Raw genomic sequence first — 18,640 nt, 5'->3', positions numbered from 1 at the left:
GTTGTGTGAGTAAAGCCAATGCAAATCTTACAGAACATCTGGTGTGAAAATACACCTGTTACTTTCAACTACCAAATACACAAAAAAAAACAATCGAGCACAAAAAATTTTCAGTTTTATTCCTGTGGTGCGACACGATATACAAAACTCTGTCTTGTAAGACAACTTTCAGATGCAGAAAACCAATTGAGCTGAAAAAACATATTGGCAACCATCATCAATGTTTTGCGCAGCCAATGATATCAATGCTTTCCTTACCTGCCTTTAGAAATCAGTTCCAACCAACCCGAATAAGGGCAGAGACAGGTAAAAAAAATTGCAGAGTCACATTTTACTTCCATCAGCAAATGGGATACTGACAGAGAACTTGCTGAGTTCTTTCTCCCTCACTAACCGCAATTAGATTAACTTTGGTTGTTGTTAAACTATGTGAAGTTTGTGATTTCCTACTGTTGTGAAATCAAACTCAAGGAGCTTTTTCTGTTGCTCATCTCCAACTGCGGACACCACGTCAAAGCAATGATAACGTCAACCAAACTATTGCAACTTACAGAAAACCAATAAATACGCCGGTTTAAAGCGAATGAAATAGCACCGATCTTCTGGACGAGCGTAGAGACGTTGATAGTAATCACGACATTAACGTTTTCTAATTGTAGCGCTTGAAAAAGTTGTGAAACTAATTGTAACCTTTGCCTGCTATATTTTTCTATAGCTTATGCATAACGTTTTTAGCTTCAACCGAATCGGAAGAAGCTACAACACACTAAAAATTTCAATCGAAACCTAAAAGCAACCCCACTTTCATCAACCAACTGCCCCGTTGAGAAGGCCCATTGGAATAGAAAACATCCAACAATTCCAAAATTTCAATGAAGCTATGATGGCAATGATTGAAATAGCCGCAGATTATGAAAGTTTGATTCAAATTCTACAACCGATTTGATGTCTTTATACGAAGGGTATTGATACCTTTATTCTGATTGCTCGCTTGATAAAAAGTAATCCAACAAAAATTCCATAAAAAATTCAATTAAATTCGCTTTCCAGAATTGCCAGGAATATTTGTGGTTGTGTGAGTAAAGCCAATGCAAATCTTACAGAACATCTGGTGTGAAAATACACCTGTTACTTTCAACTACCAAATACACAAAAAAAAACAATCGAGCACAAAAAATTTTCAGTTTTATTCCTGTGGTGCGACACGATATACAAAACTCTGTCTTGTAAGACAACTTTCAGATGCAGAAAACCAATTGAGCTGAAAAAACATATTGGCAACCATCATCAATGTTTTGCGCAGCCAATGATATCAATGCTTTCCTTACCTGCCTTTAGAAATCGGTTCCAACCAACACGAACAAGGGCAGAGACAGGTAAAAAAAAATTGCAGAGTCACATTTTACTTCCATCAGCAAATGGGATACTGACAGAGAACTTGCTGAGTTCTTTCTCCCTCATTAACCGCAATTAGATTAACTTTGGTTGTTGTTAAACTATGTGAAGTTTGTGATTTCCTACTGTTGTGAAACCAAACTCAAAAAGCTTTTTCTGTTGCTCATCTCCAACTGCGGAAACCACGTCAAAGCAATGATAACGACAACCAAACTATTGCAACTTACAGAAAACCAATAAATACGCCTGTTTAAAGCGAATGAAAAAGCACCGATCTTCTGGACGAGCGTAGAGACGTTGATAGTAATCACGACATTAACGTTTTCTAATTGTAGCGCTTGAAAAAGTTGTGAAACTAATTGTAACCTTTGCCTGCTATATTTTTCTATAGCTTATGCATAACGTTTTTAGCTTCAACTGAATCGAAAGAAGCTACAACACACTAAAAATTTCAATCGAAACCTAAAAGCAACCCCACTTTCATCAACCAACTGCCCCGTTGAGAAGGCCCATTGGAATAGAAAACATCCAACAATTCCAAAATTTCAATGAAGCTATGATGGCAATGATTGAAATAGCCGCAGGTTATGAAAGTTTGATTCAAATTTTACAACCGATTTGATGTCTTTATACGAAGGGTATTGATACCTTTATTCTGATTGCTCGCTTGATAAAAAGTAATCCAACAAAAATTCCATAAAAAATTCAATTAAATTCGCTTTTCAGAATTGCCAGGAATATTTGTGGTTGTGTGAGTAAAGCCAATGCAAATCTTACAGAACATCTGGTGTGAAAATACACCTGTTACTTTCAACTACCAAATACACAAAAAAAAACAATCGAGCACGAAAAATTTTCACTTTTATTCCTGTGGTGCGACACGATATACAAAACTCTGTCTTGTAAGACAACTTTCAGATGCAGAAAACCAATTGAGCTGAAAAAACATATTGGCAACCATCATTAATGTTTTGCGCAGCCAATGATATCAATGCTTTCCTTACCTGCCTTTAGAAATCGGTTCCAACCAACCCGAACAAGGGCAGAGACAGGTAAAAAAAAATTGCAGAGTCACATTTTACTTCCATCAGCAAATGGGATACTGACAGAGAACTTGCTGAGTTCTTTCTCCCTCATTAACCGCAATTAGATTAACTTTGGTTGTTGTTAAACTATGTGAAGTTTGTGATTTCCTACTGTTGTGAAACCAAACTCAAAAAGCTTTTTCTGTTGCTCATCTCCAACTGCGGAAACCACGTCAAAGCAATGATAACGACAACCAAACTATTGCAACTTACAGAAAACCAATAAATACGCCTGTTTAAAGCGAATGAAAAAGCACCGATCTTCTGGACGAGCGTAGAGACGTTGATAGTAATCACGACATTAACGTTTTCTAATTGTAGTGCTTGAAAAAGTTGTGAAACTAATTGTAACCTTTGCCTGCTATATTTTTCTATAGCTTATGCATAACGTTTTTAGCTTCAACCGAATCGGAAGAAGCTGCAACACACTAAATATTTCAATCGAAACCTAAAAGCAACCCCACTTTCATCAACCAACTGCCCCGTTGAGAAGGCCCATTGGAATAGAAAACATCCAACAATTCCAAAATTTCAATGAAGCTATGATGGCAATGATTGAAATAGCCGCAGGTTATGAAAGTTTGATTTAAATTTTACAAACAATTTGATGTCTTTATACGAAGGGTATTGATACCTTTATTCTGATTACTCGCTAGATAAAAAGTAATCCGAACAAAAATTCCATAAAAAATTCAATTAAGTTCGCTTTTCAGAATTGCCAGGAATATTTGTGGTTGTGTGAGAAAGGTCATGCAAAGCTTACAAAACATCTGGTGTGACAATACACCTGTTACTTTCAACTACCAAATACACAAAAAAAACAATCGGGCACGAAGAATTTTCAATTTTTTTCCTGTGGTGCAACACGATATACAAAACTCTGTCTTGTAAGACAACTTTAAGATGCGGAAAACCAATTGAGCTGAAAAAACATATTGGCAACCATCATCAATGTTTTGCGCAGCCAATGATATCAATGCTTTCCTTACCTGTCTTTAGAAATCAGTTCCAACCAACCCGAACAAGGGCAGAGACAGGTAAAAAAAATTGCAGAGTCACATTTTACTTCCATCAGCAAATGGGATACTGACAGAGAACTTGCTGAGTTCTTTCTCCCTCATTATACTCAATTAGATTAACTTTGGTTGTTGTTAAACTATGTGAAGTTTGTGATTTCCTACTGTTGTGAAACCAAACTCAAAAAGCTTTTTCTGTTGCTCATCTCCAACTGCGGAAACCACGTCAAAGCAATGATAACGTCAACCAAACTATTGCAACTTACAGAAAACCAATAAATACGCCGGTTTAAAGCGAATGAAATAGCACCGATCTTCTGGACGAGCGTAGAGACGTTGATAGTAATCACGACATTAACGTTTTCTAATTGTAGCGCTTGAAAAAGTTGTGAAACTAATTGTAACCTTTGCCTGCTATATTTTTCTATAGCTTATGCATAACGTTTTTAGCTTCAACCGAAAAGGAAGAAGCTGCAACACACAAAAAACTTCAATCGAAACCTAAAAGCAACCCCTCTTTCATCAAGCAACTCTCCCGCTGAGAAGGCCCATTGGAATAGAAAACATCCAACAATTCCAAAATCTCAATGAAGCTATGATGGCAATGATTGAAATAGCCGCAGCTTATGAAAGTTTGATTCAAATTTTACAACAGATTTGATGTTTTTATACGAAGGATATTGATACCTTTTTTCTGATTACTCGCTCGATAAAAAGTAATCCGAACAAAACTCCAAAAAAAATTCAATTAAGTTCGCTTTTCAGAATTGCCAGGAATATTTGTGGTTTTGTGAGTAAGGCCATGCAAAGCTTACAGAGCATCTGGTGTGAAAATACACCTGTTACTTTCAACTAACAAATACACGAAAAAAAAACAATCGAGCACGAAGATTTTTTGATTTTATTCCTGTGGTGCGACACGATATACAAAACTCTATCCTCCATTTCTTTTGTTTATAACCGCAATCTTGTGAGCCAATAACAAAAATTGGTGTTAGTCCGTCTAAACAAGCATCTTACATTACGATGACTTTTTGGGTACTCGGGGAGATGGTTACTTCGATGATGGAAAAGTTATGAAAAATACTGAAGATCTGAGATTTATTGATTCGTAAAAGGTGATGAATTCATAGCTTGAAAAACCGCTTGAAATGTTGAAACAATTGCCTCTGTTTTCCCCAAACTAGCTTAAACAGACAAATCATCTTTAATTTGTTTTTGTTTGCTATTATTAGAAACGTTAGTTATTTATCACCATCCAAAAATAAAAACCGAGAACCATAAGTATCATGATCATCAGGGCCCAAAATCAAATCCTTCGCCGATTTTGAGGTCATCTTGTTATTAAGGTCCCATTAACATCCGGCAATAACTATCAATGGAAGTATGCGAATTATGTATAACAATACCAGTTTCTGTGAAAAAAAAACTAATTTTGCGTCCGGAGACAAAATCATGCCAGCAGTCAACCAAAAATGTTTGCAACAGGGGATATGTCATTAGTTGTCATGGACTGCCTGAAGTTAATTGATTTTGATTGACAGAGAATCTTTTTTTTCTGATGAAAATGGAAGACAATTATTTTGCCGGGACTCAAGTTTTACTCCCCGATGAGCGTTTTTTAAACTGACGACCATTATGTTCAGAAGCACACATTATCTGGTACGAAGGAAAAAAATGCAAAAAGGACCTTTTGACAACTTTAAGCGAAAAACGAAAACATATTGCGTTTGATATGAGTGACGCGGTCAATTTTTTAACGCCATCAGAATGTAAAAGTCGAGAATCATAAACATGTTGTTCATCATTTTTGCTTAAAAATTAACAAAGTGGGAAAAATGCTGTTTCTCCGATGTATCCGTCAAAAAATCCGCTGGAAATGAACCAAAATTTCTTTTTAGTTAAAAATTTAAGCTAATCCAAAAGGCTTAGACAAAGCTGTTTGATCATTCCATGTAGCATTAGGAGTAACATCATATCATGCAATTGATTATCTTTGATTATCCCAGACAAAACTTAAAGAAATTAAGTTTTAATAACTACCAATGTTCAAAAATATTTTCTTACGGTTTATCATAAAGAATTGAAAAGATGAAGTTTTGTCTTCTTGCCATATTTTTCAGTGGAAAACATTCAGCTAAGTGCTACTTTTAGTTCATCTCAACTTGATACGTTCAATGCTTTTCGGTACAACGGGATGACTTTTGACTTTGTAATTTCGCGCTTTGCTTATAAAATTAAAATTGAGCAATTTGATTGTTTAAGATACGCGACCTTAACATACAGTCTCATAAAATTTTTAAATTAATTCGCGATAAAAGATTTGTTTATATATTCGCGATGGTTATAAATCGTCTACTTCTGTTACAATATCAGTTCAAAACAAAGTTATTCAATCATGATTTCCTATTGTCAGTTGTGTTCAACAACCTTTGCAAAGAACGGCGAAAAACCACGCCACGGTCGTCGTCACTCTCAGATAAAGTTGTTTTACCAGTCCTTGCTGGCTGCGTTTGTACTTTTCACGCGCCGAAATCTAGATGAACCGGAACAACATAAGGGAAGTTTTCATTACAACTTTTTAAACTGATCTCGATTGTTTTAAATGGGCCTCAAGGACACAGACTAGTTTGCGCAGCTGATGAAATTGCTGCAATCCTTACCTGTCTTTGAGACGAGTTCCAAATGAATGGTGCACAACAAAGATATTTTTTTCGGTTTCTTTTCAATCAGCAAGCGAGACAAAGACAGACCGTGCTTTGTTCGAGCATCATTAAGAACAACAAATTTATTTAGCATTAAAAAAAAACTCTCACAATAATCGTAATAACTTCAATTTTTTGTGCATCTCCAATTTTCAAAACCAACCCAAAACGAAGACGGGTAGGTCAAAATCATTGCACTTTACGCAAACCTCTTATGACCCGAGTTTACTGTCAAGGACATAGACACGAGACCATTTGGACTGTGGTACAAAATACATTGATAACGTTGACAATATTTACCTCTAAAAGTAGTGGTGATCCGGAGACATTAAAAATGTAATTGCCTTTTTTTCGCACAACAAAACCTCACAGGCTGCTCTGTTATTGCCTTACATTCAAAAACTCAATGTTTTATTGGTTTACTTTAAATTTGCAACTACAAGGATGCAGATTGTTTTCTTTACTCCCAAAATTGCACTAAAAATTTAACTTAAAATTAAAAGCCAGCTGGCGTTCATTAATCAACTGGGCATTTAGATATACCGTTTGGGCTAGAAAACATCATACTATTAAAAAATTGCAAAGAAGTTCAAATAAACGTTTTTGGTATGAAAGTAGAGAATTTCATCTCAACAGCTTATCAAAGTTTGACACAGGCTTCAAAATAAAATTAAGCTTTTATACGAAGCCGATTGTTAACTTTGCGCTTTGATTACTCGCTTGGGTAAAATAGAATGTCAGCTCCAAACAAAAACTAAATTCCTCCTTGCGTTTCTGAATTGCCAGAGCTGTCTCTGTTTTTGTGAGAAAAGTCTTGTCAAGCTTACCCAACATCTACGGTGGAAAAACACCTGCTGTTGTTCGATTAACAACTGAACTTCAAATTTGTATAATTTCAAAAAGTTGGCAGCTACTATGCTTGTACTATTAGTCAATCATTAGGATCGTCGATCAAAAGCATCCCTTTGCTTATTTTTGGACAGCTCAGAAAATTTCATTAACAAGTTTGAACAAATGTTGAAAACACTAGCCAAGAATGTTCACAAAGGCAAAAAACGACAATTTTCCTTCAAAAGTAATCAAAACAGGTATCAAAAAAGAGCTGCTAGGGAAAATTCTTTACGTTACAAGCCTTTCAATGACAATGATATGGAGTCTTTAATTTTCTTGATCACCACCATTATAGAGGAACGTTCCCTGGCTGGTGATAAATGGCAACGCGTGGACAAAGAAACTGCGAGTTTATCCGTCTGGCTGTATATAATAAATAAAAAATTGACCCTTTCTCGCAATTGTTTTGCACTGCAATCTTCTGCTTCAAGAGCAGCTCAGATTTTTATACCGTCTACGGATAAAAAGTACATTTTTGATACGGATAGCCGAGATGAGGGGAAAGTTTAGTTCACAGGTTGTGAAAATTTGAAACTAATTGATTCATTCAACGTGATGAACTTCTCGCTTTGAAAAAATTGGATGAAACTTTACCAAGAGAACGTTTTGATCTACTTGCTTCTCTGTTTCCTCAACTATCTTTAACAAAAACAAAGCTCGTCAGCTAATAAATCAAAATCCGTATTAAAATATCAATAGCCGAGAAAAATTCAGTGACCAATGATTCACACCCCTTAGTGAACACCAAAACACAATAGAAGGAAAATCGTTTGCTGTTAACAGGAAACTAAAAATGAGTATTGTATACAACACATAAAAACTCGATTGCTGCAAGTTTACAATATATATGGCTACCGAATTGTCCCTATGAATAAATTAATGGACAAAGTGCTTGGGGAACATAAACAACTCGATATGACAGAAAAGCAGTACGTCGGGGAGTATGTTCAAAACAACATGTTCAAACCACAAGAATTGGCCTGATTTCTCTTCTTCACAAGCCAAACAATTGGCTACTACGTCAACACGCAGACCTTATAAGGTGACGTCTTGCAAAACAACAGACTCTCTCAGTCAGCCTTTGTTGAAGTCTCATAATACATTTGCTGACAATCTGAAGTGTATTTACCATAGTCCGTGGGTTACTTTCTGAGAGTCGAATTATAGTGTCCAGTATTAAGGATCATCAAGGCCCTCCCTTGCACATTCTGAACAATTTTTGACTTAACGGTGACTGTTTGATCGATTATCAAGTAAATCTTGGAGAGAGCCATAGATTACGCACTTTCGAAGTTCCACAAAATTTGCAAACACTTTTGATAAAAAACACTCCGTGCTGCATAACAAGCTGCTAAAATGCGTGATTCAGCCAACCTTGGTTTCATATATGTTATCGGAAAAACTGGTTAATACCATACATTAATCCGAACAGTGAGAAGAGACTTTCGCCTTTGAATAAGTTTGAAAGAGGTTTCTATAAACCATGAATAACGCTTTTTAAGGATAAAATTGACAGCAGATGAAAAATGAACTGAAGAGCGACGCAAGGAGAACGCTAACCATTGTGAGCTAATTTGAGTTTGATTATTAGAAAGCGGATTAATTAGAAGAGTTTATATCGCCAAAGCTCTACAGTTTTACTTCTTAAGGTGATTGTTATAGATCACTATTTGAGAAGGAACTCAATAAATCGTTACTCACCTACTAAGACTGTCTTTTCCTTGATTTGATTGCTTTTTGATAGGAAGTCGCAAAATACGCGCAAAAATAACCAAAGCACCCCGGAATTTTCCTCAACTTCATGACTAAGGCAATACGCTTGTGACTAGTAGCACACTGCGGAATGGAAACACCAAACTTTTTTCCACTAAAAACGCACTAAAAATCTAACTCAAAAGTGCAGGCAAGCTGTCCTTCACAAACCAACTGGGCATTTCTATATATGAAGGTCTGGAAGTCATCAAGCAATTCGAAAATTGCAAAGGGGTTCAAATGAACGTTTTCTGTTATGAAGTTAAAATGAACTTCATCCCAGCAGATCCTCAAAGTTTGACATAAGCTTCGTGATTTTATACGAAGCCGATGCTCACTTTTTTTTCTTTCATTACTCTCTTGTTAAAAACAATATGTCATATCCAAAATAAAACTAAACTTCACTTTGCTTTCCACATTTGACAGCAGTCTTTGTTTTTGTGAGTTAGGCCATGCAAAGCTTACCAAACATCTACTGTGGGAAGGCACTAGCTGTTGTTTGATTACCAACCCCGCTTCAAAATTGTATAAATTTAAAAAATATGGCCGCTACTATGTTTTTACTATTAGTCATTCATTAGGATCGTCAATCAATAACATCCCATATTTACTCTTGGACAGCTCAGATTTTTACCCTGACAGGTTTGAATAATTGTTGGGCACGCTAGCCAAGGATGTTCACAACTGCAAAAAACGACAATTTTCATTCTTCAAAAGTAATCGAAACCAGTATCCAAAATGTGCTGCTAAGAAAACTTTGTACGTTACGAGCCTTTCAAAGACAATGACGAGGAGTCCCTAATCGTTCTTGATCCTTGCCATTACATAGGAAAGTGCCTTGGCTGGTAAAAAAATCCACCAAATATAAAAAAAACGTCGGTTTTTACTCCCGTGGTGGGACATATTACACAAAATTTGACCCTTTCTCATTATTATTGCAATCTCATGCGCCATCAGCAACTCTGATTTATATTCCTTATACGGATAAAATGTCAATTTTACAAAATTTTTGATGCGGATATCCTAGCATAGGGGAGAAATTATCTCGAAAAGTGTTAAAAAATGAGATAAATTGATTCACTCGACGTGATGAATTCCTCGGTTTAAGAAAATTGTCTGAAATTTTACCAAAAGAACGTTTTGAAATATTGTTTATCTTGTTCTTCTTCATTTATCTTCAGCAGAAATGAAGCTTCATCAGCTTATAAGATTTAATCCGTACTCATATGGCACTAGTCGAGAAAAGTTCAGCAACCAATAATTTACGCCCCTTAGTGAACGCCGAAACACAATAGAAGAAAAATCGTTCAATTCTGATTGCGCACTTCTCACAAGCGTCTCTAATTTCCACGTGGAGCTCAGTTTCAACACAAAAAGACTTGATTTCGTGCAGTTTTTTGATAAATAGCTACGGAATTATCCTGAAGAATGAATTATTGGTCAAGGTTCTTAGGGAACGTGAACACCTCGATCTGACAGAAGAGGCAGTTCGTCGGGGAATATGTTCAAAACAACATGTCCAAATAACAAGCAATTGCCTGATTACTCTTCTTCATAAGCCTCAACTTTTGGCATCTGCGTCGACACGCACATTCCATGCGGTGGAAAGTAAAAACTGCAGAACTCTGTACAAATCATGTAGAACGACAAACTCTCTGAGTCACACAATTCTTGAACTGCCTGGCATTCTGGGTTGGTCCATACAGCTTACTCAGAAACTAGTTAATACGATATATTGCTCCGAACAGTGAGAAGAGACAGTCGACTTCGAACAAGTTTGAACGAAGTTTTTATAAACGAATGAATAACGCTGTTTAGATAGAAATGCAATTCCGAATCCAAGTGGATTAAGTTGAACAGAACCCAGACAAAAGCAGAACGCTAACGTTTGTGAGCAAATTTGAGTTTGACTATTTGAAAGATTTTGTTGAGATCAATCGTCTCGGCCAGGCCAAAAAAACGTAATGGACAGTACACATCAACCATTAAACGGAAGAAAAAAACTCAACATTGCCAATAATTATCTGTATCCGTATCACATTGGGACAATGTGAACTTAATTTTTCTGTGGACTACTCTATAGTGATGCTGACATTTTGTTATATCATTTCAAATAAGAAGACCTCTAAAGAGAAATGAAGCAGAGTGATGTTTTGAACCAAATTTATTTCTCAAACTATGCAGAGGAGCACAAGTTGTTGAGCGAAGAAATTCAGCGTGTCATCCTACAGCTCAAGAAAAATTTCTCATGAGATTAATTACAAGACTTTATATGCCAAAGCTCTACAATATCATTTCATTAACTGTGCGTAATAGATCTCTCATTAAGAAGAACTAACTAAATTAAGGCTCACCTATAACGGTAGTCTTTTTCTTGATTTGATTGTTTTTTTTTATAGGCAGCTCAAAAATATGCCCAAATGGAATAACTAGAGCACCCAAGAATTTCATTCAATATCATGACTATGGCAAAACGCTTGAGACTATTAGCGCACTGCGCAACAAAAACACAAAAAAATTCTGAAAAACTGTTTCAGCTACCGAAACTCTCAGCTTACAATAACAAACGTCACATTTTGACAGATGAAATTTTAAAATTTCCGTCTGGCGGCAGCAAACTAGATCTTTATCAAACCGAATAATTTCAAGAGATAGAGAAGAAGTTGATCGAGCCCATGGAAACCTGGAAAACTTTGCGCAGCTCCTCTTAAATTCAAGACCAAGCAGATTTTTTTGTGGTGCCGTAAACTACAAAAATTGAAAATGAAACAGAATGGAAAACACTTGACCAGGATTTGGAATAGCAGGAGCAAGCAAGAAAACTTCCTCCCCAAACTCAATAAATAATTACAAGGCTAATGGATGTGATCCAATTAATAGCGGAATATGAGGAAGAATCTACGTTTATAAATGAACGAAGACATAAAACAGTAAACTTGTCATTAAGAGCTTTTATAAACTGCCCATCTAATTTTGAAAACCCGACGGCAAAACTTTTGTTTTTTGTTTGTGAGTGCTAAACAATGTTTCAATGAATTTTGGTTGCAATCTTTGTCAAATCAAACTGTACCGAAATAGAATTTATTGCATGTCAGGAAAGAAACAATGTTTTTTTTGCATCTCACTAAAGTATGAAGTTCTTTTCGCTCGCGTATGAGATTTTCATAAAAAAGTTTCCATCTGAAAATGACCCAAAACTGGTTTCGTTCAATCACGACTGAAAAAGTAACCTTGAGTGACCAGACCCGGAAACGAATGATTGTAAATGCTTTTTCGTCGGGGATAACCCATTATTCTCGGATTTTTTATCATGGGATAACTCCTGATCTCTTGGGACAGTACTTTCCAACTATTCGTACTATGCGGCCAACAACTATTATGTTTCTTGAATTTTTTGGTAATGGCTATTTATTGATATGGGAGACCAAGTTTTCAAAGGATTCACTGCAAATATTACATAACGTTATCAAAACGGCTTATTTGTTAAAAGTTCGAACGCCTTGCTGTAATTGTACCGATGATTTTTTTGTAAGAAATGCAGTTGATCGCTTTTTCTTTCTTTAACTGCCTTGGGATAGAAAACAATACCACCGCTTTTCCTCCAAAAACTGCACTCTCTTAGCACGAGTTATACATTTTTAGCAACTTTTTTGCCGCACAAAACAAACCAGACAAACCAATCATTGCAATAAAAGCGATTTTGGTTATCCAATAATCAACACTCAGTCTTTTTAACTGTTATAACTTATTATAGATTATGTTCGCCTAGTGCAGAACCATTAATTTAAACCTGTTCAATTACAAATTAATCAGTTTAGATGGTTATGACTTGTACTTGTCTTTTTATGACCAAAAATTATTGAAAATTTAGTTTTAAAAGCATCAAGATCTTGTATCGATTACTATGGCGTAACTGCGGGCCAGCGCCTTTAATTGAAATCGCTCACTTTGTGGAATTTTATGACAAAGGAGAAGGTCATTTTGTAAATACAAATAAGCATAATCGTTTTAATTTCGTCGGCTATCCCGCACTAATCGGCCCTTTTCACATTCATGAGGAGAATTTTGTGGAGTTAACGATGACATTAGACGCAGACATTAAACAGTAAACTGTTACCTATCAGCCTAAATTAAATCTGCACTTAATTTTGAATACGTAACCTTGTAACTTTTGTTTTGTGCTTGTGAGTTCTAAACAACTTTTCTATATTTTGTTCATTGCAGTTCTTATCAAACTGTACCGATATTGAATTTATTGCACGTCCGGTAAAGAAGAAACTTTTATGACTCTCTAAAAAATAACCGGTTCCTGTCACTCTCGTCTGAGATTGGGAGATAATAAGTTTCCTTCAGTCACGCCTGAAACTGTCCCAAAAATGTTTGTTCGATCACGTCTGAAAAAAAAGTCATGCGCAAAAAAAACTTGGAAACGAATGAAAGTAAATGTCCTTCCGTCTGGAATAACCCACTTTTCTCCAATTTTTTTTATCGTGGATTAACACCCGATCTCTTGGGGCAGTATTTATCATCTAATCGTACTAGGCGGCCGACAATGAATATGTTTCTGGATTTTTCTTGTAATGGTTTTTTATTGGCTGGAGAAACAAAACTTTCCAAAAAGTCACAGCAAATCCTACATACTTTTTTATCGAAACGGCTTACTAATTGAAATTTTAAACGCTTTGCTGTGCATTGAACGATAAGTTTTCGTTAGAAAAGCATTTAATCGCGTTAAAATTTTTCACTAAATTGTGATAGAAAAAGAAATACTTAGTGAAACAATGCGAAGTTCGTTTTTTGTTGACTACTTTTTTGTGATACTGACAGTTTGTTATGTCATTTCAAATCTGAAGACCTCGAACGACATCTCAAGCAGAGTGTTGAATGAAAGTAATTTCTCAAACTATGCTGGAGAGCACAAATTGTAGAGCAAAGAAATATCGTCAACCCCCCCCCCCCCCCACCCCTCAATCGTGACACAATTTTTACCTACTACTCATACTATGCGGTCGATATTTATTATATACCTGGGTTTTTGCTGGTAACGTATTTTTATTGATAAGAGAGTCGAAATTTTCAAACTTTCCCGGCAAGTTTCATGTTTGTCAAAGTTTTTGTCAAAGCGGATAATTAGTTGAAACTTTGCACGTCTTGCTGTAAATCAATAGATTTACAGAAAGAAGTGCGAAATTTCTACTAATAAGCCGTTTTGACAAAAAATATGCTAAATTTTCCGTGAATTTTGGACTCTCTTATATAAATAAATATCTGTTACAAGCAAAACCCAGAAAAGAATTCTTACATAATGTAATCAAAACGGACTTGTGACAGAAATCAATAACCCCGCTTTTCTTGCGAAAACTTTACGACGTTAACACGAATCTTACTTTTTGGCAATTTTTTGCGTTACGAAAATGAACCAGATGAACCATATTTTGAGAACAAATTGCAGCTACAGAAAATCTATCAAAAAGCATCAATTGATAACGATTTTGATTATCCAATAAAAAAAATCCATTTTTTTAATTGTTATAATTTGTTTTAGATTCTGTTCCCATCAGGTAGAACCGTTAATTTGAACCTGTTTGATTACATATAAATCAGTTTAAACAGTGCCATTTACTTGTTTTCCTTATGAACAACATTCATTGAAAATTTGGTTTACAACTGATCAAGTGCTTGTATTGATTCCGATCACTTCATTACGAGCCACCGCCTTTAAATGAAATTGCTAAAATTGTTAGAATTTCCCAAGAAAGAAGGAGGACATTTTGTGATTACAAATTAGCATAATCGTTTTGATATTGGCCTATTTCCACAGTATTGGGCCATCTTCAGATTCTGAAGATAAACTTTGTGAAGTAACTAACTTACATACATACCCAGGTTGAGACGCCAGACGGAAATGACCTCTGATCATACTCAAATCCAACGCACACATTGTGCTCCACACCAAAATTACAGGGTCCGGTAATTGGTTCGAGCGCGCTTAAGTGTGATCAGAGGTCACTTCGGTCTGGGAATGGGATGATCAGAGATCAATTCCGAATGGTAATGGTCTGATCAGAGGTCATTTCCGTCTGGGTTTGTCTGACCAGCCAGAGGCCGATTCAAGCGCACATTAGTCTGATCAGAAATCATTTCGAGTGCATTTTGTTCTTTCGATTTTTCGTATTTTTTTACTGAGAGATGTTGGCTCTGCCAAAGGGCAACAAAAAAGCAGCATACTGATCAGGACAAAATCTAGAGTCTGCTGCCTCTGATCAGAACAAAAAGGTCCATCTGATAGCCAATGCAGGCAACCCCTTCAGATGAAATTTAAGACCAGAACGATTCTTATGGAAAGCTGTATAAGTTCATTCGAGAAGTCAGATATATGCAAATCATGGTTTGCTATATAAGTTTTTTCTCAACAGTTGCGTTCCATTTCCAATAGCAAAGCGTTTGGACTTTTCCTCAGATAAATTTAATACGGCAAATATCAATTTTTATGATATGAATTTATTATAGCAGAACTAAAGAGATTCGTTCATAGTGAAAGCTATTCACTGATCAGACTATTTCGAAAGCAATTGAGTCTGATCAGAGGTGACTTCGAGCGCACAATAGTTTGATCAGGAGTGACTTTCGAGTGCACAGTAGTTTGATCAGAAGTGATTTTGAGTGCATAATTGTCTGAAAAATAGTCCGGGTTTGTTCTTGGCTATGGTCGCCCAATCGTCTGGTCATTGGTCTGATTTCAGTCTGATCAAAGGTCATTTCCTTCTAGCATGGTTTGATCAGAGACAACTTTGAGTACACTCCGAGCGTACACGGTGTTTCAAACGCACTTCAGTCTAATCAATGGACACTTTGGTCTGAGTTGGTCTGATCAGAGGTCACTTCCGGATGGCACCTCAACCTGGGTAACGCTATTGCAAATTCAGTACCGAGTCAGCGTCTAATTCAGTTCAAATTGTGATTCATTCTGAATTATCTTTGGATTCAGAATAAAAGTGAATATTTTCTCTGAAATTTGCTCTGATTCAATGACGATCAAAATTGACTTCAAGTTGGTTGTGGAATTTTACTGAATCAATACTAAATTTTTGAAATTTCTCTGAAATTGTTTTGAAACAGTACTGATTGTCACTGAGCCTTAGGTACGGGTAACGATGTAAATTGGACCAAATGGTCCAGTTTATTTGGTAGGGGCGCCAAAATTGCGCATTCATATGCACTGATAGGTTTTACGAATCGGCCGGTAAAGTTTAGTATTTTTGATTTGAATAATTTTTGAATAATTGATTAACGGTTCATATCTAAATTGAAAAGTTGGCAACCTATCTTTTCTTTGGGGCAAATGCACACGAATGAACATCTTATGACCTTCGGGTATCCTGTAAAAGAGCACATTTCCCTCACTCGAGCCACAACCACTCTTAAAATTGCTCACAGCTTCTCTCGCCTATTCTCATTGGCTAATTCTATTGTCCTGATAGCGCTCGTGGTGCACTTCCACAAACCAATCCAAGAAAAATTGCTGACAAAGCTGTGTAAACAGCGCAAATAGGTGAAAAGCACGGATTGTTTCAGCATTTTTTCCAGCTCATGAAGTTCAGAAATGCGCTGCAATTTGCTGATTTTCAAAAAAAAAATTCAGCTCAAACTCCTTAGATTATGATTAGCTGAAAAATTATATATATATATATATATATATATATATATATATATACATGCGCTGAAATATATATATATATATATATATATATATATATATATATATATATATATTTATATATATATATATATATATATATATATATATATATATATATATAGATATACATACATATATATACATATATAAATATATATATATATATATATATATATATATATATATATATAAGATCAATTTATATATGCTCAAAACTTTGCTATAATTGATCGTTTCAGTTTTTGCGTTTTTCAGGTCTACCATTTCTTTTGTTCAAACCGCTGAAGTTGAAGAAATGGCGAAAATAAACCGCCAGAATCTTTTGATCTATAACCCATATTTGTTTCGATTGATTTGCATTAAATGCAATAAATTTCCAATGTAGCTTGATAATAACCGAAGAGTTACGAAACACTTTTTCTTCTTCGTGACGTTTTTCAAATCAATTTTTTTTAAATTAATGAATTCAAACTATCACTTTTTGTAATCCTGGCCGCTACGTTACAAAAAGATAGTCACTGTAAGCCACGGGTTTAGGGCTTGTCACTTAGACTATGAAATTTTCCAAATTACATGAATTTTTTTTCACGAGCTAGGAGAGATGTTAACTGATCTCGTGATCTAGAATCAGGATACATTACGTGGTTTGCTTCGCAAAAATGAAGTGTATTTACTCGATTTTGTCACGAATTTTCACAACCCATTTTTCAATATATTTGTAATTGTGTATGAAAACTAATCGCACTAATTAAATTTAGTTCATTTTTGCTTCAAAGTTTTACTTGTAAAGCGGATGCGGTATCCTATTACTGAAATAAAGGAAAGACTAGTAGGTGATTAATTTCAGAGATCTCTCTTTTTATTAATTGTGGATTAAGGAAAAAATTAGTGGTTTTGCTATGCCCCGTAGCACTGTTCACATAAACCTTTGAATTTGGTCTCAAGTATTTACTAATAAATTTCAGGCACTGAAGCTTTAGGTTAATTGTATGCTCAAAATGGTGTGTTTTCTGTAAAGGCAAAGTTCTCTGAGCTCTGACATTTAAATATTGGCCACTTCATGTACATAAGCAATTCTCTGTTTTATCAACCACCATTATTTCCCCTAATTGAAAAAACTGATAACCAGGGAAAATTTACAAGATAGAGTCCAATTTAGTTTATGGTATTTTTTTGCGATAAGAAATCAGGATTAAGACATAAAAATGATCCGTAATTATTTTGATTGAAGACTTTTTGTTTTCATGAGACACTTGTTGTCAATTAGCTCAGGTGTTCACTTAAGCAATAAAATTTTCAAAGTGCGTTGAGAATTCTTCGTCACTTTGACTTTAAAAATTTTCCAAATGACAAGAGTATTTCTCACGAGCTTGGAGACATGCTAATTGATCTCGTGATCAAGAATGTAGGCTACATCACAAGGCCAATTTCCAAAAAATGGGGGTAGTCTGTGCTCAAATTTGTCAAGAATTTGGACGGCGCATGTTTTAAGTTGACATTTTTAATGGTCTGTGTGGAAATTAGTTGCACTAATTGAAATTAGTTCAAATTTTTATAAAAAAATTACCAATTTCTGCCGGATAACAGTATCCTCTCGTCGAAACAAAAGAAAGACTAATTGTTGAATAATTTCACAAATGTCTCTCGATATTGGTTATTGGATAACAGAAGAATTAGCATAAGGTCACAGGAATTCGCCGGTCACATAAATCTTTGAATTTGAACTCAAGTATTTATTAATGAAATTCACGCACTGAAGTTGTAAGTTCAATGCATGCTGAAAATAGTGTTATTTTTGTGAACGCAAAATTTACAGAAACCTGCTTTTTCTGTCATTGGCCACGTCATATACCGAAACAAATTTCTGTTTTATCAACCACCACTATTTCCCCTGAATTAAAAAAAACGATAGCCAGCAAATTTTACAGGATCCAATTCAATTTCGTTTATGGTAGTTTTTAGCAATAAGAATTCAAAGATATGACATAAAGAAGATCCAAATGTTCCGAACTGAAAACACTAAACGTTTAGCTTTTTACTAATTTTCGACCCCTCCCCAGTTTAGAGGCCAAATATAATATGCTAGTCCAATGTGTA

The 18,640-nt window shown here is 35.4% G+C and overlaps 1 long non-coding RNA gene across 1 annotated transcript in view; it reads left to right on the top strand.

Annotated features, from left to right (window-relative positions):
• The window catches only part of LOC142349525 (uncharacterized), a 30,027-nt gene extending 13,789 nt beyond the window's left edge, over positions 1-16,238 (top strand). Inside the window, exons 2-3 of the long non-coding RNA XR_012760829.1 lie at positions 14,390-14,405; positions 16,159-16,238. This is a non-coding gene — a long non-coding RNA (uncharacterized LOC142349525). The remainder of the gene's footprint in view (positions 1-14,389; positions 14,406-16,158) is intronic.
• The last annotated feature ends 2,402 nt before the right edge of the window (positions 16,239-18,640 follow it).

The sequence above is a fragment of the Convolutriloba macropyga genome, chromosome 11 (assembly GCF_964194025.1).
Source record: "Convolutriloba macropyga chromosome 11, txConMacr16.3, whole genome shotgun sequence".
NCBI lineage: Eukaryota > Metazoa > Xenacoelomorpha > Acoela > Convolutidae > Convolutriloba > Convolutriloba macropyga.
Note: the sequence above shows the minus strand (reverse complement) of the source record. Positions and strands in the feature narration are given on the sequence as shown.